The 22,289-nt window shown below is 38.1% G+C and overlaps 1 long non-coding RNA gene across 7 annotated transcripts in view; it reads right to left on the reverse strand.

Moving 5' to 3' along the window:
* Positions 1 to 1,882: 1,882 nt before the first annotated feature.
* Positions 1,883 to 22,289, reverse strand: part of LOC140002914 (uncharacterized) — a 105,132-nt gene continuing 84,725 nt past the window's right edge. The window contains exons 3-9 of one of the 7 annotated variants that reach the window (XR_011810567.1): positions 19,077 to 21,334; positions 18,366 to 18,577; positions 15,656 to 17,319; positions 5,552 to 5,645; positions 4,774 to 4,872; positions 3,874 to 4,078; positions 1,883 to 2,027 (exon numbers count right to left, since the gene is read on the reverse strand). This is a non-coding gene — a long non-coding RNA (uncharacterized lncRNA). The remainder of the gene's footprint in view (positions 2,028 to 3,873; positions 4,079 to 4,773; positions 4,873 to 5,551; positions 5,646 to 15,655; positions 17,320 to 18,365; positions 18,578 to 19,076; positions 21,335 to 22,289) is intronic. The other 6 variants (XR_011810564.1, XR_011810563.1, XR_011810565.1 and 3 more) reach the window with 6 other exon arrangements.

Here is a 22,289-nt window from a genome sequence, read left to right on the forward strand (position 1 = left end):
AGTAACACAAGTGTCCAGAGGAAGCTTTACCAGTGGCCACATCAGCTATCTGCTGCCAGCCTGGGAACTGTGACTAACTTGCACATACATTTGCATAAGTTATATAAAAATGAATGTATAAAGTTATATTTATCTGTACTTATATCTTCTTTGATATGAGTGGATGCCGCTTGTCCACCCACAGTAAAAACTTACAATATTGTAGGCTTATAAATACAGAAAAGAGGAGAGCAAATTACAACAGATTTCTCCTAGGCTACACTTCATATTCTGTTCAGAGGAACAGAGCTGTGGACAGCAGCTAGGAATCATAACACATTGTCAAGGTGGCCATCAACAAATACAGCACTGTTTCCAGTGCTGTTGCATTCCCATGAATAAGGTGTGTGTGTGTAGGAAGAAGGTCTGATGAGGCATGATACTAAACTTGACTTCTTCACCTTCATTTCTCAGCATATCCAGGGTCCTCAGACCGTTCCCATTAGTTATGGTTGTCTGCATGCACTGCATCCCATCATATCTTATCCCAAGAGGGGCACAAATGCAAGCAATAAGGGTCTGAGCTACCTCCCACTGAAAGTCAGTGGGAGTCTTCCCATTGATTTCAAAGAGAGCTGAATCAGGTTCTCACTGCATAGTGAGGAAGATGTTCGTTAAGATTTATAAACATGATTCTCTGTTCATCTTTCTGCTTCCTAACTTCATAATCTCAGTTTCCTGGACTAATGCCATGGCTTGCTGTTCTGTAGTTGATTTACAATAAACAGAAGAAAAACTCTGTAAGCTTGTATTTTACTGCCAGTGACACACACTTCAAATTCCTTCTGTATTCTCAATAAGAAGAAAAAAAAAAAAAAGTTACTGTGTTTTCTCCAGATCTTTGTAGTATCTGGCTTAATCCCTAATTGAAGAAGAGTAGATTGTTATGGAGACACAAATTATATTGTACATAATGAATTTCATCAGAATACAAATATAACAATATTGCTTTTTGCCTTTCAACTGGGGAACATCATATTTTAAACTTGGGAATCATTTAGCTTTCAGATTTCTCAAAGTAGTTGCAAGGAGACTTCGAATTTCAAAGTAATTGCAAGGGTATGTGAAGCTCAAATCCAGCTTAATGACAAAGGGGAAGAGAAACTGAGAAATCTCAATTAGCATAACCAGTGATAACTAGATTCAGTTTCTGGGTGAACAGTATCAGATCAGTACAAGGAAACAAAACACTAATTTAGAAAATATCAAGATTTTTGGGGAAGAAGGGGAAAAGGCCAACAGAACTCAAGGCCAAGCTGCCATTACCTCTCTGAAACACCACAGCTCAAAGAGAGAAAAATTCACAGAACCATTCAGGTTGGAAAAGACCTCTAAGATCATGTAGTCCAACCTTTAACCCAGTACTGATAAATTGCCCAAATAACAAAGTGACAGACGGAACTTTCTTCATTTGGTTTAGTTTTATTTATCATTACACTTTTAGTTTTGTGTTAAAAGTTGCCCAATGGGTAAAGCTAATAGGTTTAATTTCAGGAAGAAAATTAAGAATAGAAAAGTCCAACTAAGAAAACAACTCATCCCCATCTATATTGTGCATATTCTACAATATTGACTCTCCAGGGAGCATAACCTAGTAGGTAGCTGTGCTAGCATCTTGGGATATATTTGTTGTTGTTGTTATTCTGTATGCAAGCACGGATCTCAGTAAGTAGAGGATTAACACATTTTTTTGAAACTTTTATTGTGTACCCAATTGAACATGAACATCTTCTTTGGATAACACAGTATAAATTACCTAATTAAGACACATGATCTGTGTAGTAAACCCACATATATAAAACATGTGCAGCAAGCAGTTTTTCAGCCCAAATGTGTCACTGGATTGTTGCTTTTTTTTTTTTTTTTTCAACTTAGGAAAAAGAAGTATACCACATGTAGACTAATCGTCTCCCAGATTTCCTTTTTCTTTTTTCTTTCAATTACAAGGGCATTGTCATTACACAAGTCCAAAACCAAGTTCCTCCTTGCTGGGAGATTTGCAATTTATTTTCAGATTTTAACAGAAAGGAAAGAAAGAAAGAAAGAAAGAAAGAAAGAAAAAAAAAAAAAAAAAAAGATTAGTTATGTCCATCTTCAAAAGTTGTCAGGTATTTATGATCTCATAAATTTATGTATGGCAACAATGTAGATAATTCTATACATAGATAATTATTTGTGATAAATCAACTATTATAGATAATTCTATACAACCATAAAACTATTGCTGAATTAAAAAATTGCATGAAAAAGAGTAAACATAGCACATATACTGCCAGCAGGATGAAGTCCCAAAGGATGTGTGCAGTCCTTAGGACGTAAAATGGAGAATGGCATGTAGCAGCAGAGAATGGCTGTCACCTCTGTGCACAACGTCAAGAAAGTCATTATGATTATGGAAAAAAATACTTTAAAAAAAAAAAAAAGTCCATTTCTTGCATTCACACAGTAAAAAGTATAGCAAAAAAAAAAAAAAAAAAAAATTGAAAAGAATTGACTTTGAAAAAAACACCAAAGTTATTAAGAACACGCTTTACAGATTTAAACTCCATCTGCTTCATTTATAAAAGAGAAGGGTTTTGATATGAGATAACTTTTAATCAAGAATAAACAAAATCCAAAATTTGGAAGTTAAAGCTAAAGAAATTTAAATGAGAAATATTTTAAATAATGAAAAAAAAAATCATATCACCATATTAAAACTGATTCTTTCCTGAGGAGGAATATTTGTCAAGCTGAAGCTTTAAGAGATATAAGTTGAAACATAAATTAGAAATCTCATGTTGATGTTACTGGACAAAGCCCTGTGGCCTGTAGATCAAGAGGTCAGACTAGTCCCTTCTGACCTTTAAATACAAAAGCAGCATTTTTATTTAGCACTTCTATCATTTGTATTGTGTTTGTTAGTCCTGAGAGTTCCCAGTCACAATTAAACTCTGCATCTTGGAAGACCCTGAGCAAAAAGAGATTTCATGAGCTGTCCCCAGGAGTTTATAGTCTTAAAGTTCAGTTTTGCAACTTGCAGTGAATACGGTCCCACATAAGTGGAATCATTTTCCCAAATTCAATGATAACGCAATAGCGAAGTTTATTATAATGGTATTTCTCTCATTTTGCCATCACAGTATTTGGGAGTTTGACTGCATTCCTTGTTAAGTAGCCTATTCTGTTTTGCTCATGCAAGACTCCAAATTGCCATTTACAATTCCTGAGTTTATTAACTTTAAACTCCTGGTGCCAGCTATTTTATATGGCAAGCCAGAAGGCAGGAAGAGGCCTGTGAGTTGCATGACGTGTACGCGTTCCTGGAGAATGCACTGGAGATTTCTCCCTTTGATCTGAACCTCTCTAATACAGGAAGGCTCATCATGTTGGCTAGACAAACTCTGTTTTCACATTTGGAGGCCTTAAATGTCTCCAAGTTACCCAAGAAAAGATTTACTAATCCTCATTTTGGAATACCCAACCTAATGGGGTGTCCAAATTTCAGTCTTCTGCTGAACAAGTCATGCTTCCCAGCTCTCTCCTGTTTGGGGTCTAGTGCCGATGCACATACTTCTGGCTACCGGTGCCAAGAAATTACACATACAGTGCCTCAGCAGTGCAGTTCATGTCCCCAGAATTGTTATATTTCTGATCACCACAATAGTTACTAAAATCTTGTGCTCCAGACTGGTGGGATTCAGTTTCAATTTTTAGCACACTATTTTCACCGCATCCTACACCCAGCCACAGCTTATCTATCATTTGATTCTGACAGATACATATTTTATATTTTGACAAGCAACCCACTTGACTGCTTCCCTGTGACATCATCTTATCTCTGAATGTACCAACCTGTTAATAACTTCATTTTCTGGTTGAATTTTTCCAAATTAAATTAAGCAGGCGAAACATGTTAAGCTCACCAAGTCCTCTTAACACTTCTGCTGAAGGGCATCTTCTGATAGCTTGATTTTGAAAAGGGCAGCATACAACCTGTTCAGAGAGGGATCTGGTCCAAAATATCAGGTTTCTGGAAGGTGGAAGATTTCTTCCTTCACTAAGAAATATAAAAAGGACAAAACACAAAACCAAACAACAAAATTAAATATTAATTATCTGTTAACTAATATCCTAAAGATTATATCATTATTTAATGGTACTTGAAGGAAGCCCTTATAAGATAAAAAGGAGCAATACAATCTAACAAACTAATTTTCAATTTTTCTTCTGTAGATAGAGAGATGGAAGCTAAATATAGTCCAATGTTAGCATGAAATAATTTTCTCTCTATCTTGCAACAATAAAAAGTCAGCAGAAGCTTTTCTTTCATGTTAATTAAAACAATTTTAGGGGGAAAAAAATCTTCTTCCTGGATATACTATATAATGTTGTTAATTAAATATGGGCACTTTTGTACTTATCTTATTCCATAATTAGCTCTTCTGTGGAAGCAATACTGCACTGGACATGAAATCACAGGACAGTGACAACATTTAATTGGATAACATGGACACAAAATCAGAAAATCAGGCTCTTTTCCCAGTTGTGTAGCTCAGAACATTTTTTCCCATTCTGTGCCTCAGCCTTCTGCCATTTAAATTGAAAACGTTGCACCAAAGAGAAGGAAAATCAATATGAAAACATAGCACAACTTATTTTTTCCAGTTGTGTTACAAGCTGTAACACAGCACTCGTGGTTTCTGGAGGTTTCCAATGCATTCAGGTTGCTTGATAAAGAAAACTGGTACTCACAGGGCCACAAGCTGCTGGTGTCCCATCACCATCACCTCCCCAGCCCCGCATTCCTTGCCCACCTTGGACAAGGGGGTCTTGGCGTTTACCTACACAAATCTGCATGGACCGTGAGAGAGAGAGGAGTCAAAAGGCTCTGACCACTTTTCTTTGGCACCTGAGATCAGCTCCACACCCAGAGGAGGGGTGGGGAGCTGAGAGAGAGGTTGATATTATCCACCCTGGAGTTAAACCCTTGAAAGTCTGCCCAGAGACCTGAGCTGCACAAAATGGCATTGCTTAAATTACTGCTACGATGAAACTTGGTTAGCATTTGTAGCTTACATTGCTTGATATATCCAAAAGCATCCACTTGGGGCCAAATGCTCACTCCACTCAATTCAAGGAGAATATAACTTTCAGTTCTAGCAGGGTGTTAGACTCGAGCAGGAAGTTTTGAAAACACAGTGCGTCTTGTTGGGCTTCATACCAGCAATCTTCAAAGATGCCTAGTGTGAGAAGTGCCACCCAGCACCAGGGAAAGCTGTGAGATGTGCTAGGGGCTGCCAGCACTCCCCATGCTTGTCCCTTCCCTACTCCACTCCTCTCCACAACTAACACTGAAACCAACCTTATATTTATTGGAAAACACATTAAGACCAATTACTAAAGAGCTTGAATTATGATAAACACTTTCATTTTCTTTATCAATGCTAAAAACGTTTTCTGACCACGTGTGGCCAGATCCTATTCAGCGTGTTCCTCTAACAGACATATTTCAAATCACTGCAGGCTTTACCTTGGAAAGAAGTCCAGACCTGAGGCAGAACCTGGAATCAGAGATCTGCTACTGAAGAGGATGAACCTTTATAAAGTATCCAAAATGCATGCCACTGTATCAGGGAATAAAACATTAAAAAAAAAAATAATAATAATAATAATTAAAAAAAAAAAAAACACCAATCTAAGTTTAACTTGTTTAAAACAGATTTAATTAGAACTAATACAAATGCATCTTTCCTATGTGGTTGATCTAATCAACACTGGCAGTTTTAATTACAAGCCTATTTAAGGTGAACATATTGCATTACTGTGAAAAAGATGCATTATTTAACATTGTAGGTGTACCTCCCACTTCTCTATCTGTCACGCAGGCAGTCTCTTTAATAGCTGCTAATGTTATGTCTCATATTCTGAGTTCAATTTTTGAAGTTTCTAAGAACAATCCGATGGAATCCAACCCAAATCTAATAATTGCAATCTATTTTATTTTTTTCCTCACTATTTAGTTTTCACCACAAAGAGAATGACAGGTCTAATATGAGGCTCCTGAAATGTAGTTACATCTAAGCTTCAGCGCTCCAGAGCACATAAAATAAATATATGATCAATGAAATGAAACATGACAAAATGTTTCATATTGATGTTATTTTTCTTTTCAAAACGTCTTTTATGGTTAATGCCCTCAGTCACTTTTTCCATACATTTTCTTTTTTGTAATATATAGCCTTCCTAGTTCTGATTTCAAGTTCAGGGTGCCTGGGGAGAATTGGAAGATTTCTTCAAACCAAGACTGTTCCTTCAGCCTTTCACATGAGAAAATTGTTAGGCGCATTAAAGTATTCCTGACTATGTTGCATTCCTTTGTTCAGAGTGAGTTTTGGGAACACATCCTTTTCTCATTATATTTCCATAAAATATATTTGATCTATTCTATTCTTAGAATACCTCTGATGTGGTCTGTGAATGGAGCACAGTATAAAAATATTTCTTTTTTTTATACGAGACAAAATGTTTCCATTTCTTAGACACATAAAAAGTCACTATATAGCGCTCCACGAAAGTAAAACTTTACAGAACGTTTTGGTATAACTCAGGACAGATCACAAAAGGAATCCATCCCCATCACGTCCAGTTGTAACTCACAGCCTCAACAAATGCACATAGATGGTGACAGAAGGAGAAAGAGGGGAGCAGAGAAAAGGAAAGAGAAATAGAGGAGGAATGAGACCTGGATAATACTACTGGGAAGCAAGTTTATATTTAGAAGCACAGAAAGATGTTAACCATGTGCCTCCTAGAAAAAAATAAATCTGCTGTAATAGTAGTTGACAATAAAATCACCTTTGGAAAAAGCCCTAATACTTTCAGAGCACAGCTCAGGATATTTCCAAATGCAGACAGATGTTTGAAATGTTTACACAGACAGATCACTGCAGCAATTTAGGCATTTTTCCCCCCTTCCCTGCCCTATCTGCTGATTGTTGTCTTCTCTAGGACCTTGAGAAACACGAAGTAGCAGCCGCTCCGCGCAGCTTTCCTGTAGCTCAGGCTTGGCTTGCCTGTTTATTGCTACACCCATAAAATTATGGTTTCGATCAATCTCCTCAGAACCTTTTCTCTCTGAAGTTTTCCACTTGCCCAAGAAGCTCTGCTCCAACCTGGCATGCCGGGGACCCCGGCACCGCACACACCCAGTCACCTCCGCTCTGGCCACCGCCAGCAGCCCGGCAGAGAGGGCAGAAATCGCCCTTCCAGCAGCTGAGCGTGCCCCCGATTTCCACCCGAGTCATGTCATCGGATGTGAACTGGGAGCCTGCAGCAGCCCAGCTGCACTGGTTGCTGACCACAAATGACTTAATCCCCAGCATAAACAAGGCCTAACGTTAAAAACTCATCTGCCGATTCCCTCGCAGCTTCCTACTCGCAGTTCACGGAGGATCACTTCTCCCTGTTCCCACGACTGCGGAGTAGGGATCAAAGGCTTAAGGAGAAAGAATATTAAGCTTTTTTGCTTTGTTTTTTTCAAAACTCAGGTCACAAGTATCTTTCCTTTACTGTGTTGAGCTGTTTAAGAAAAAAAAATAATAGCCATAGAAAATTTTTAACCTTCAAGCAGTTACAGGCTCGTGTAGGTAAAGGCAGTAGCAGCTGCATGAGTTTGTGCTTCTCACTATCCCATGTTTTTGTTATAAATCCATATATTTATTGTTGGTAGTTTAACAGATAAACTGGCATTCCCTCCAGATGCTATTGAACTGCCATGGGAAGGTTTGAGTCAGCTGAGCCTGAAAGCAGGTGAAGTATTCTTTTGCTTTTTGCATTTTGCTGTTTTTTGTTTGCTAGCCTCATCAGAATTGAAAAATATTAGAGGAAAATCACACAAACTGAAATGTAAAATCTGTGGAGAAAAATGTTTGTATGGTTTTTTTTTGTTTGTTTTTTGATTTGTTTTGTTTTGCTTTTTCCTTTTTTCTCTCCTTAATTACTCTTTCACTTTATAAGAGTGAAATACAGCTTACAGTCTCAAAACTGGACTGGTGGTGTCTGAGACAAAACTCCAGCAGAAAATGTGTGCCTGATTCTGCACAAATGTCAGCAACTGAAATTGTGGGAATTGCTCATGTAGGTGTGTTGGCAGAGCTATGTCATTTACCCCACAATGCACCTGGTTGCTATCACTTTTACTTTAAAGAGCACTAGAATTCAGCTAATAAAATTTAAAAAGAAAATCATATAAAGTGACATATAAGCAGGTTACACATGTGAATAAAAAAAAAGCTTTAGCATGTTCTTTGACACGTGAAGTGTACATTCTCTTTTATCAGGCTTTTTTCTGATTAAAGTAATGAGAAACATGCACTACCTGAAAAAAAAATAAAATAAAATAACCCAATTCACCAAGATTAATAAGTACTGCATGTGTAACAGGATCATTCTGGCAGTGGATTTTTTTTTTTCCTCCTACAAAATATTCTTGGGTACCGTACAACAATGCATTTTTCATCACACTGTCCACAGATTTGCACACAAAAAGGGACTTATATGAAGGAGGGCTATTTTCCCCTAGGAACTCTTCATTTCCAGCAGCTACTTTAATCACCATGAAGACACTTTTCCCTTTGGTGCCCTCGAGTCTGCTACTGCCACCCCAAGTGCTCTTCAATTCAAAGACCCCAGCCCTGCCCCTTGGGAGGGCACAGCCAGGCAGTCAAACCCATGATGTGGATCCCCCTGCTAGGGGACACCATATTTCTTGCTACTGCCTTAGAGAGCAGTTGCATGGGTACAACTGAGGCTCCCAGAGCTGGAGATGCTGATGGAGCACAGGCCCTCCCAGCTCTCAGCTTCTGGCTGAACAGAGCCCAGGAAAAGTGCCCCTGTGCACCTGGAGTCATTTAAACTAATTAAGTTCATCTTGGGCTTGTGATGCAGATAAAGCTGTTCACATGAAGTCCCCTTGCCACCATGCAGTTGAATTTCAGATACTTTTCACGCTGAGGAGTGAGATGCAGCACTTGCTGCAAGGAGCTGAAGAACCAGTGGCTCATGGACACCATCTCTTTGCTGCAGCTGGGCTTCACAGCTGCATCCTCTCCTCCCACCTTTGCCCAACATCAATTATCCCCAGTGTTCATGTTTGCCCACGTGTGTGCACACAAGCAGCCTTGCTGCTCAAATCAAGCACGAGATGCTGCAAAGCTAGCTCCCCATGGCCACCACAGAGGAGAACATCCTAGTGAGCAGTTTTCTCTACTTCTCAGAAAAAAATGTTCAACTGTTTGTCCAATCCAACGACTAATGAAAAATAACAATAAAACAAAATAAATAAAAATAAAAATAAAAATCTAGTATGCCTGGTTTCTTACTCAGTATATGAAACGTGAAATGACTGGGATCAGGAAAGCTTTCCCATCTCCATTTCCCTTGTCACATGTTGTATGTCTACTTCATTGCAAGGTAGAGGCTAGTGACAGAGTGAGCACTTTGTTTATCAGCATTTCTTCATATCAGCTCAGCAATCTACAGGATCAGTCCCTTAATTTGCAACATCTTTTATGCGTGTCAGAGATCAGAAATGAGCCATATCTTTTTTCTTAATAAGTTTCTATATAAATCACTGCCTTATTAAAAACAAAATGTACTATCCTCCACTAATGATCAAATTCTACAGTTTAGCAATGTTAATGACTTTTTACTGTGGAACACTGAAATATTTTCATAATAAAGGTTATGACTTGCATTGTATTTATTACAAGCAGGGGGCTACTTTTTTTTTTTTTTTAATCAATATTTTAATATATAACACCTAAATATATAACTTTCCTATGGTAACATTTCAAAGGCAATGTGTGTGTTCTATTTAACTTTTTTGTTCTTTAAAAGAAGAAAAAGAAAAAAAAAAAAACTTGAGAAAATTGTAAATATTCTATAAAGCTTGTTAATCATGAAATCTCAACCATCTCAACCCAGTTTTTTTTTCGGGACAGGAGGAATCTATAAGATTTTCAGCAAACTGCCTTTGTTTCAGATGCACTGGTTCACGTGTCAGCACACCAATGTGTCATGCCTAGTTACATTTGTCTTGTTGTGTTAAAATTATGCTCCTGACATAACCAGGCTTGATGCCCCATCTCCATTATGTGTCAGGCTGCCCATTTTCAGAGCATTATGTTTTAATGCCTTCATAGCTCCTTACTTTCCGTGTTGCGTGAGTTTGCCGACCAGCGGGTGAGACTGATGCCCGCTTCAGTCACTGGGCCCTGTAGAGACCGCCCAGCAAGATGCTCGCACCCACCAGGGCTCCAAACACGCTTAAATCATACCTGGCAATTGTCCAAGCACAAAGGAGAGGCTGTACAATGAACAGCTGCATCAGCTGAATGTGACAGTACGGCTCGATTTGTATTGCTTTCCCAGAGCCCTCCCTGGAAGCCCTGCTCCTCACATGACACATAATGAATGCTTGCATTTGTCACTTGAGCAAAATATGCTGAAATGTTGAAATCGGCTACCTGGGGAAAGGCTACATGGGTGTAGGAACTAGTTGGCTCCCTGAGGCGTACATTCAGGTGACTTTGTGCCATAGACTGTTCAGGCACTGTTTGCAGTGGGCATGGAGGAGACTTGCAGGAACGGCATGCAAAACTCAGTGGTTAATTAGAAATCCTAGATAAAATAAGCAAATGTGGGATTTGAGCCTGCTGAAAGCCATCTAGGTACAACACAACTCTCATCCAGCTGTTAGAAATTCAGACATGTGTCAATCTCCAGTATTAATATTTACTTCCATTAAATTCACTTAAAGTCATCGCAACATGTTCCCTCTCTCTTCCTCTGAAATACTGTGTAGCAATCAGCCCTGTACGCAGGACTTACATCGGGATAGCTAGAAATCTTCAGTAAACAGAAGTTTCCTTATGAGGGCATTTTGAATTTCTTTTCCTTTTTACGTTCCACAGAGTTGAAATGTCAAAACTCTCATTAGAGGGTTCAAGACTTCAATGCATATTTTAGTAAGATAACATGTTTTGTTATGGATAAACAACAGATCAAACCTGTACTATTGAATTTTTATAGGGCTACTATAATAATGGCTTGTCAAATATTTTGTGCTGTAGGGTTTGGTTTTAACAGTTCCCTTTTAAACTAAGACACAAGGTAGTGTACATTGTACAATGCTTCATGGTGGCAAAGGGAGTAACTACCATAAATACCCAGCCTTCACCCTAACATACACATGTCCTCTCCATATATCCAGCAGTCATACACTGAAAGTGTCCTTGAGCAGAATAGTCTAGAGAGAAGTCACCTGAAGAAGTATACAGCTTAGTTTCTCTGTAGTATTCAGTGACATTATTGATTCCTTCAAGTGAAAAGTAAATACACTATCACTTAACATCATATCCTAAATAAAGCTGCGCAACTGTGAGCAGAAGCAGCAATGTATTAACTTCTGAATCCCTCTACCAGGACTACCTCTCCTCTGGGAAAGCGATCCTAGACCTCAAAAATTTGTATTATAAATTATTTACACAAGCACAAAGTAAAGTAAATATCTTCATTAAGTGACCACTTTTGTACAGCTGATTTTGCAAGTACCTTCCATGTTTGTTTCTTGAGGTAACACACTCCAAAACCAATAGAAATAAATTTTATGAAAACAAAAAGTAACAGCAATGATTAATCAAGCTATCAAGCATAATTATGTCACAAGTCAATGTTTCTCCAACAGCAGTAGCTGACATATACTGTCATACACGTATAAAAAGTAACAGATAACACTTTTCAGTGCAAAAATTTAACAGCAACACCTGGCTTTTGGAAGCTAACGTAGGTACTGATATTTACATAATAGTTGATCATAAAGGTACTTGAGCAGTTAAATATTAATAAGCCTGAAAATTCCACTTAGGGACAAGAGGCAGCCCGGGCTACTCAGAGTATTTTGTAATTCAAACTATAACTCTCAGTCCACTATGCCCATTTTAAGCTACTTTTCAAACAGATGGACAGATAATGAAGCAGAAACAGTAAGACCCCAAGATAAACTGGGGTTCTAGTTTGGGGGGTTTTGAACTGCACTAGAATTTTTCTGAAGAAAATTTGGAAGGCAAATTTGTTAGTCTGAAGCTTAACATGTTTTTTCAATGAAATTGACTGGTTTACATCTTGCAGCATTCCAAAAAATTAAAAATAATAAACATCTCAGACTTGCTGCCTCTTTAGCTGGACAGGTTTCCCACAGCTGAATCCTTTGATGATACTCTTTGGACTTTCTATTTTAAGAAGCCATCCCTTTCTGCTTCTCTCTGGAGGAAAACTCTTGCTCTCCTGCCAATCTTCCTCTTGACCTTTCTTGTCCTGTATACTTGGCCCATCCCTCTCCTTTTCTAAAGTCGTCTTTCTCCTTCCACACTGCTAGCCCCTCTTCATTTCCAGTGCCTATAATTCCCTCTCACTTGCCAGGAGTCCTCTTCTTCTGCCCTGGCTGCCAAACTATTTAAACTTCTAGCCTTTCCTTACTTTGTCCAGGTTTCTCCAACTTCCACAGAAAAAGTGCATTGCCAAGACCACCCCATATATTTGTAGCAGTATAACAGCCAGTATTGATACAACTGGCTATATTAACTGCAGGAACCACACATAGTAGTAAAACCTACATTATTATGACATTGAACTTATATGTAAACATTGACCTTAATTGCACATCAAGAGGAAATTACTTTTCAAATGCTATAAGTAATAATTTTAACTCAATCTCTAATTTCCAAGCCAAAATATTATGTTAAAGAACATGTAAAGATATTTTGGAGACTGCCTTTTTTTTGTGTGTGGAGAATGGAGGTCTGCTTAGTAAACACCTCTTCACCATAAATACTGTAAAAACAGCAATATGGTTAAATCAGCTACTTCGTATGAGCTTCACATGCACTCCCTTGAAAAAAGTATTTTTTGTTGTAATAGCTACAAGAGAGTACCCAACAACCTCTTGTCCCTCAGAAAACTCATTGATGTAGTTCTCACCAACAATTCTCTCAAACTGTCACTGAAGATTATTTACAAGACCTCTCCACACCACATATTACACCTGGGGAGTAAGGGAAGATGTCCCTTTTGGCTTTGGACAAAGACCTTATCTAAATGTGCATACGTTGCTATACCTGGAAAGAAACAATATCTTTATCTACTCCAACCAGATTCATATTTAAATATGATGATGTTGTCATTCAAAAGCTTCAGGCTTGATTACCATAGTTCTCATAGTCACAGCAGGAAACCACTAACTTTAAGAGAATTACAAATCTTTCAGAGTACAGCAAACCAGAAGCACAGGAGACTTCCAAGCCCATCATCCTTAAACTCAGCCTTCCTCTCATTAAATATAAAGTGAGATGCTTCATTTCATTTTGAAAAGCCTCTGAGGGACAGAACAACTCTGTGGGCTCCATCACCCAGCACGAATACACTCACACTTGAGAACTGCCTTCAAATAGGAACATAAGCCAGAATTAAACTCATGGAGTCACATTAAGTGGTTCAGGCAACAAAGAGAGAATCACTCCTAAAAATATAGCAATGATTAGAATACCAGCACTTCGAAAAGCTGTTAATAAATTTTGCTTTATTGACCTACAACAGCCTCACAAAAAAGAACACTGTAAAATAAGTCAGCTCCACAAACCCCTCTTCATAGGTTGGGGGGTATAGAAGAAAAAAAAAATAATAAAAAAAAATAAAATAATAATAACAATAAAAAGTCTTCTTATTGAAATTTTGAGACAAAATACATGAATGTTGGATAAATAGCTACTCATATAAAAACACGTTGATAAAAACAGTTGTGAACTTAGCCAAAACACGTTCAAATACTCTATTTGCCTGGTGTAAACTCTCCTCAATATAAAGACATCATTTGCTGAGCTCAGAGCACTGAAGCCTACAAACAGTTCTGAACCTCGGAAGTCTTTAAAGCTTATTATGGTTTTGAGGGCCTTCAAGCTTTCCTTGTGCCAGTTTTACCTGGCAAAGATACCCAGCATCCTAATCTTTCAGTTCACATTTTATGCAGTAAAGTAGAACAGCTTTCAATTTAGAGAATAAAACACCCTCCAGCTGAAGAAAATTCTCACATTACAGTATGTTAAAAAGAATCTACTTCAATTGTGGTCAGTTGTCATGGAGAAAGAAAAGGGGAAAAAAGTATATTCCCATGTGAAAACCTTTCTCATTTAAACCACCCCCCCCCAAAAAAAAAAAAAAAAAAAAAAAGCACAAACAGAATCCCAACTCCCCTCCTTCCTGTGTTTGACATTTTATGCAAAGTAGGTGAATCTGGAATGAGAGATCATTTAAAAAATACTCATTATGCTATTTATGTACATAAATGTGGTTGTGTAAAAGTATAACAGGAATGCATTCACAATTGGTTTAAGTAATTTTCTCTTGGCAAACCACCATAAAAAACAGGGGCGTCATGGCGCCACCAGAATCCTAAATTGTGGTGGAGAATCATCAGTACACATGGCATTAATCTCTGTCTCCTTGCAGGAGACACCCTTGCCTGCATTACTGGCCTGTCTCTTAAATCTAAGATGTTGTAACTTGAGTTTAAAATGACACCATAAATAAGATATAGTCTCTCCCCACCCCCCCCAGGCAAAAAAAATTACCCACTTTATTAAAAAGACACATTTCAGACAGTTTACTGCGGTTAGCATTCTTCATTGCCAAAGCACACCGAAAGTGCAAAACTAATGGGTTAATAATAAATAGATCATGTAGACTTCAGGATTCATATTGGACATGATTCAGAATATTGAGAGACTTTTAAAATATATACATATAATTAGTTAACCCGTTGGTATTACATTCTTGTTACTTTGGATTGATCACAAGACGTTAGGGATCTCATTATACCATACTAGTTTATTTTCCCTAGTGACTGAGAACACTTAGCTGTCTTTTAATATCTTACTATTAAACGCTTACTAAGTTTTCATGTCTTCTTGTTCCTTCTCCCAAATTTAGGCAGAGAAGAGTTTTGTTAACCAAGCAATTTAAAATATCATCATTCTCTTTGCAAATTTCTCTGTGACCTGTAAACAGTTTTAAAATATTCTACCAGATGAAATTCATGTCTTTTAAAGGAAACTGTCTCTCTATTTTGGTGGAAAAAAAAAAAAATAAAAGACTGATAGTTCGGGAACACCCACTCAAGATAAAATAAGGATCCTGAAGATTTCCTGTGGGGGTTAATGGAGGCCAGGCCAATGGTAACTGACCTTGAAGTCCCCAGATGAAGCTTCGTGTTTGTCCTATGATTATTTATGTATTTTTTTAAAGGATTCTTCAGTATGCAAAGCTAAGTTTGTCAACCCTGATATGGTGAGAGTCCAAAAAATGTCACTGATAAGTGCCACCTTCATATGTGCTTACACAAAAAAAAAAAAAAAAAGGGGGGGGGGGAACTCAATATGGAAATATTTTTAGTTGATTTTTTTTATATTCTATTTACTGCAACATTTCCAAAAGCATGCTAAAATAATTCAGAGATAGTACAGCAGCATAGCATTAACATATTAAAGAATTAGCAGATATAGGTATTTTAAATGAAACTTACCCACAATGACACATGTTTAATTCAGATTTTGAGCCATGGTGTGCTTTTCCCAACAAGTTATATGACTGTAATACTGTCTTAACAAGCTATTATTTTAGGTACCTCGGAAAAAGAAGAAAAAAAAAAAAGTGTTAAAGATCCATACACAGGGTTTCTGCAAATGAATATGATGTATTCCAGAAACAACATGCATTCACACAGACACTCAATAAGAAAGGGACTGTTTACTCAGTTTATAGCTTGAAAACCACTAGGGACTGTGTTCCAGTATGGGAAATTTTAGTACAGTGCATTGTTAATACAAAATAAAAAGCTAGCCTGGGAAGTTAGGATTATATTTTTTTTGAAAATGCTTGTTTGGACCATTAAAAAAAATATTGCCTTCTAACGTCAAAGTATGAACAAATACTTTTTCAGATGAATAAAATCTGTAATCAGTTAGATAAGAGCAATATGCCTTTTTTTTTTGGCATTTAATCAAACAATGAAATCACATACACATTTCCTGACACAAAAGACAAATGATGTAATAATCTGAAGGAGTTTCTCTATCTCCTTGGAACTTTGCATACTTGACTTGTTTTCCATATTTTGTGACTTTAAATGGTGGGAAAATTATATTAAAATGCTTGTAGCAGTTCCTCTAAACTAGCATCCTTTTTGTTTTATTGTATTTAATATAAAAGCAGCAATTATTTGATTTCAAAGTTATGAAAATATGTACCTTATGAGAAAACAAGCAATTTAAGCTTTAATTGGTGTCATTTTTCACAGAACTGGCAAGATTCTTGCATCCCTGGCATGTTGTTTTCTATAAAACTGCAGAGCTGCTTTCAATGAATGTTTTACGAATGTATAAGTTGTTACATGAAGGTATGTGAGTGGATGCCTGGAAATATAAGATTTCTTGGGGGATTTATTCACAAAAGATGCATTTCATTTCATAGTGTATATACTGTAATTTTTCCTTAATATTCCTAATGTGCTTTGCTTCCCATTAAGCATTTCTTCCATTCTTCTATGGGAAGAAAGGGGAGGTATGCAAGAGGGATATTTTGCACAGGAGAAATAGAAATAAAGATGGGGGAAACAATGAAAAAAAATGCTTTGAAAAAAAATATATTTTAGGTATGAGTTTGGTATAAAATCAAACACCCAAAACATTTATTTTTTTTATATTTGTTTCCCTAGTGAAAGGATCAATCCCTACTTTAACTTTCTTCCATGCGTGCCCTTAAATGAAGGGGGCATGCATGTAGGTGTATTTTTATTTAACTTCTTATTATTATTATTTCATGTGGTACCCACAAAATGTGTACTAGAGTACTCTGACACTAGCTCCTGTGCCACAAAAGATAATCCCCATTAAAAACCTGGCCTATGTGTGTAGCCGTCCATCCCCTGCACCGATCATGGAAGGGGGTATAGGACCACAAAAAATGAGATACCCACAAAAGCATTGCAGTGATCCAAATGCAAGAAAGCCTGTGAAGACTGAGATATAACTACAAATCTGAGACAAAACTTTTGACAGTGTTGAGGCCTTATTTACGAGGGGGAGTGCCATGGATGCTGTGTCCTGCTCATCTTCATCTCGGACAACAAAGCTAGGAAGAAGCCTTGCTGCTCTGCTGGTGGGTGCCTTCAGCAGGAAGGTGTTTCACCTGTGGGTGAAACCAGGAGTCGGTGCTATCCCGGCTTAACAGGAGCAGGACCACAAGAAGAAGGGCATCAAGGAACAGCATCCCCCACTATCTCAGGGTCCATCACCCCACAGCACCAGGGAGCAGGCCCATCTCTCTGTGGTGTGGGGCAATGCTTCCCTCAGCACCAAGACAGCAGCCACTGCTCAGCAGATAAATACCTATAGCGCACAGACTTCTCTGTTTTGGTTTAGCAAGCAGATATAATACCTTAGACATGATATCATCTAAAAAGATTTCAGAGAACAGACTTTCCGTCCTGCACATGGGCTGAACTGGTCAACTCATTTATACATACATTTTTGAGAGGAATAAAGAACATTATGAGCTGAGGCACAATGAGTTACCACACTGGGAACATCAGTAAGTCTCAGGCTCAACCAGGAGGGCCCATCCATGCTGAGCAGTTAATTAAGGGTTCATAGCCATTTAGTCTGTAATTTTTCTGTGCTTGACTTTATGAGGTAAACAACAAGGCGTTTGGGCCACAAATGTTTCTACTTGACCATGTGCTTATTGAAACCAGCAGTGGGTACCCAAGAAACACCCAAGCACAGTGACAGGCTCAGCAACCTCTCCTCTCCCTACCCACCTTCTCATATGTTCCCTCTTACATCAAAACACCTACTACCATGGCTTTCTATCTGCCTGTGACCATTCCTTCTTTACACTTCAACATTTTAATTAAAAAGCAATAAAACACTTTAATTTGAGGTTTGTACATAAAAATACAAGTAAAATAGCCCGAACACTGGGCAAATACTATTGAAATCTGAGCTGAAAGGCAGTTAGAGTAACTTTAACCACCTGAGAAATGCAATAATCACCCTGAAATGCACAGCCTGGAGTGTTTTATTGCCATTATAAACTGCAATTTATACATTAAAATAAGGAAAACAGTCAGACCCATCCATTTATGAGGTATAATAAATACGGTTATGACATCACTGACAACCAGTCACAAACTTCCAAACACATCCAGAGCTCTAAAGCAATTTCACATTTACCTTTTAAATCTGCTTTCTATCAGCACATGTGTATTTCTTGGGTGTGCACGCAGCCCTGGGCCTGACTCAGCAGTGATGTCTTCATGGGTGCGAAGGCCTCCTGGATCCTGCGGGCCCTTGCCTTGACTTTGTCTTTCATGACTTGTGCCCAACCGGTCTCCATTATGCAAACAGCTGTTACCTCATTGTAGATCTTCCCCGTGACACCCACCCTAAAACAAATAAAAACAAACAAACAAAAAAAATGGATCATTAAAGGATTTTTGTTTGTTTGTTGATTTATAACATCACCTTAACAGAAGTTGGGAGAATGCTGCTGTTGGGGAAACCTCTACAGAGGCCATTATAGCTCGCCACAAAGTCTCTCCATTTGTAGGACAAACCTTCCCCAGCTATGTAGGCTAAGTTGTGGCCCCCCAGAAATTTGCATTAGTATGCATCTTTGCGTACAGCCATTCAGTTGCTTTTGCCAAATTTCTCCTTCAAACATCCCCAACTTTTGTTCTTTCCGCTGTTGCAAACTTCTTGGGGGAGGAGAGTTTCTAAAACGGATAAATTGTACCTCAGGGAACAGCTCTTCTCTAAGAACGAGCTAACAGGATAAGCCCATAATAGAAATATAAATCAACTGCAAAACCTTTTTTTTTTTTTTTTCCTTTTTCTTCTCCTGAGTGTTTTTCTCTCATAACCAGCAGTGATGATTTTCATTACCCAATGCGCAGCCCCTTTCCAGATGAAACCTGTCCTGGTCCCTCTGCCTTCCAGCTGCTGATGCACGTCACATGCACTGCGCCATCATTGGGATCAAAGAATTTTTGCTTCATTCTTGGACTCCGATAACCTGGAGCTAAGCTGGAGAAGACAAGCTGTGGTAGCCATTGCATGGGCCTGATCCAGCAGCGTCTGCCAAACATGAGGCCCCCTATGAGGAGGGCAGCAGCTGAAGATGTTTAGATCAGAGGCAACTCACCGTGTGAGAGCTGAGGGAAGCTGGGAGTCGCAGGGCAAGGAGCAGCCATCAATTTGGTGCCACGCTGTGTGCAAGATGGGCTGGAGCAAAGCACTAGGGTGACCTGTCTGATTCACCATCACAAGCAATGACTAAATACCAGGTGAGGGAAGGAACACATGTTGTGCTGGAGTAAACATACATAGCCTTTCATATGCCCAGTAAACACAAGGTCTTGTGAGAGACTTAATGGTACTGACCCTGGCATTTTACTTTTATATGTCTCCCACTCCGTATTTCTTGTTCTCTTTATGTTCCTATTTTTGTAGCCTAGTGGCAATTTCTTTTCATCTCCCCTAGTTTACCCTTAAATCAACCCAGCTTTTCTGCAGAAGATCTTCCTGGCTTCCCCTCTGCTCAGAAGGACATCATCGCACCAGGAACGGTGCAATGGTTATCAAGTCCCTCACACCTTCCCTTGCCTTACCCTTAGTCCTCTGGGGAAACTTCTAGTGCAGAAGTATCAGGAACTGATTAGGCAGACAAACAAACTTTAAAAAAATAATAATAGGAAAGTAAAATACTGAATTACCTTGTAGTCAGCAAAGGTAGGACAACATGTGTAACATATGATTGCAAAAGGGGGCTCAGATAAGATAAAATTTGCTGTGAGGGCACATTATGTTTATTTGCAGACATTAGGATCTTAGCTGGCAGCAAGCCTCAAGATATTTGTCTTTACAACACCCCTCTGAAGTAGATGAAAAGAACACTATTTTTATCATTTTGAGGGAGCTAAAACTGTAAAACAAAGATATCATTTGATTTTTCCATGGTTGTAGAAACCATGAAAAACAATGGCAACCTATTCTATTCCATACTGTCTCTGTTCATACTTCAGAGTAGCCCACTAAGAGCATGGAGGCTTTGTTTGCTTGTTCTTGGGCATAAATCATTTTCTTACACCTGAAATGCAAGAACCAAGACTTCTGTTTGAATTTGAGGCTTGAAATAAAAGCATGGAGCTCCTAAACTGAGTATTTTAAGGTAAGTCAGTAGATAGAGTGAAGTCAAATCTAACATGCTTCATGGCTTCTACATATCATATCACTCTCATTGCAACAACTATTGGGGGGGGGGGGGACAAAAAAAAAGAGAATAGAAAAAAAGAATAGCAAGTACAACAGATGAAGTCATACTTCAGATGAAGATGCAGTCATCTATCTACATAACAAAACAAAACTTATAATCAGCTAAAGGTGGTAGATAATGTTATTCATATTCACCATTGTAGTATCATCTCTTCCATTCAGCCAGATTGATCCAAATATCTGAGCCAAAGCTGAGGTTATGACTTCTGTCTACAGAACTTCACCTGACCACCAGGACAGGGCATGGTCTCTCTCCAGTGTTTGTGATCTTACCTTGAGCACTGTTAACAGATGAATATTTTATTCCACTAATATTGTGCTTTCAATCAAGGACACTTCCTAACCTATGCAAGTAAGCTCCCGTATGGAAGAAAAAATAAATAAGTAAATAATAATAAATAATAATAATAATAATAATAATAATAATAATAATAATAATAATAATAAACTCCACCCAAACATGGGAGGAAGTTTCTCCTCCTTTCAGCTCCGTTTCTTGCTATATCACACAAGGATACACATTTCTTCCCCAGTACCATCCAGTACTGACATCAGGTCAGTAGTATTCCATTCAGGGAAGCCTTCATAGTTTGGCAGTAAGCCCAGTGTCCGGGCTGAAGGTTTGTAAGGAAGACTGTTTTCTTGACCACAAATTTCTGGCATCTCTGTCCATCAGGAAGGTCAGAGCAAAGCACTGCTCGGCAGAGAAGGATTGCTAGAAGATGTTGACCTCTTGGTGGCACAGGCTTTCACCAATCACATAAAAATAGGCCAGACACTAGGGAAGCTTTTTTCTTTCATTTTAAATGTATGTTAATATTTGAAAGTGTTCATTTTGAATAACTTCAGTGGATTTGGATGACATAGTGCTGTGGGGTAAAAGGAGATAGAAACAAGTAGTTAAAAATAAGCAACTTTCGTTGTCAGTACAATGCTGTTGTGAAGATGCTGAGCAGAAAGGAAGGCAAAGCCAATTCTTCCCTTTCTCCAGCCTTCATTGTGTATCAAAACAGTAATGTGTTTGTACATTGTGAGGAAGTTACTAACTCCCTCCTGGTTCATAACTGAGCAAAGGCAGATAGGCAACCAGGCAGAAGAAAAACTCCTCCTAATCTGGCATAACACACACATACACATGCACCCCTCAGTGCGTCCTAGCCTTGTGTCTGTGATCCTAGTGCTCATACCTTCTGTTAGCAGAAGTCCTTTGATAGAATGAATTTTAAGAAAATTTGTAGCACAAATTCCAAATTTAGAGAGTAATAATCAGAACCGGTGTGTGGTTATGCCTGTCAAGTACATATATTCTTGTAGGAAAATAAATCTTATTTTATAACCTGAAAGGTTACTTACATTTATTCACTTTTCAGCATCAATTTATACACATTTTTCACTTGTACAAAATAATTTTTCTTACTCTCATCAGAAAATCATTTCTTAGTTGTTTTTACTCTTTAGTTCTGCTTATTAATATTTTTAATAATTAAAAATGTTTATCAGTTTAATGCATTTTAGATATCTAATTATTTGCAGACCTCCACTTACATGTTGCTAATGGGACAAACATCTTATTGCCTCATTTATTTTTATCTGAGAAAGTATTAAGTTACCAAAAAAATGCAGCGTGATCTAAAATTCAGAATATTTGACCATTTCATGATAGCCAGCTGATAAGCACGAATTACTCTCTCAAAACACTGAGACACTGCTCCTCTGAATATTTGATATGTGTTATTTGCTATTTGAACCAAATGTTCCATTACTGTAGTACTCTTGTTCTTTGATTAGATGATCTAAGCTATAAAGGAGGTGGCTACTCTGATT

Source organism: Anas platyrhynchos, chromosome 7 (assembly GCF_047663525.1).
Source record: "Anas platyrhynchos isolate ZD024472 breed Pekin duck chromosome 7, IASCAAS_PekinDuck_T2T, whole genome shotgun sequence".
Taxonomy (NCBI): Eukaryota; Metazoa; Chordata; class Aves; order Anseriformes; family Anatidae; genus Anas; species Anas platyrhynchos.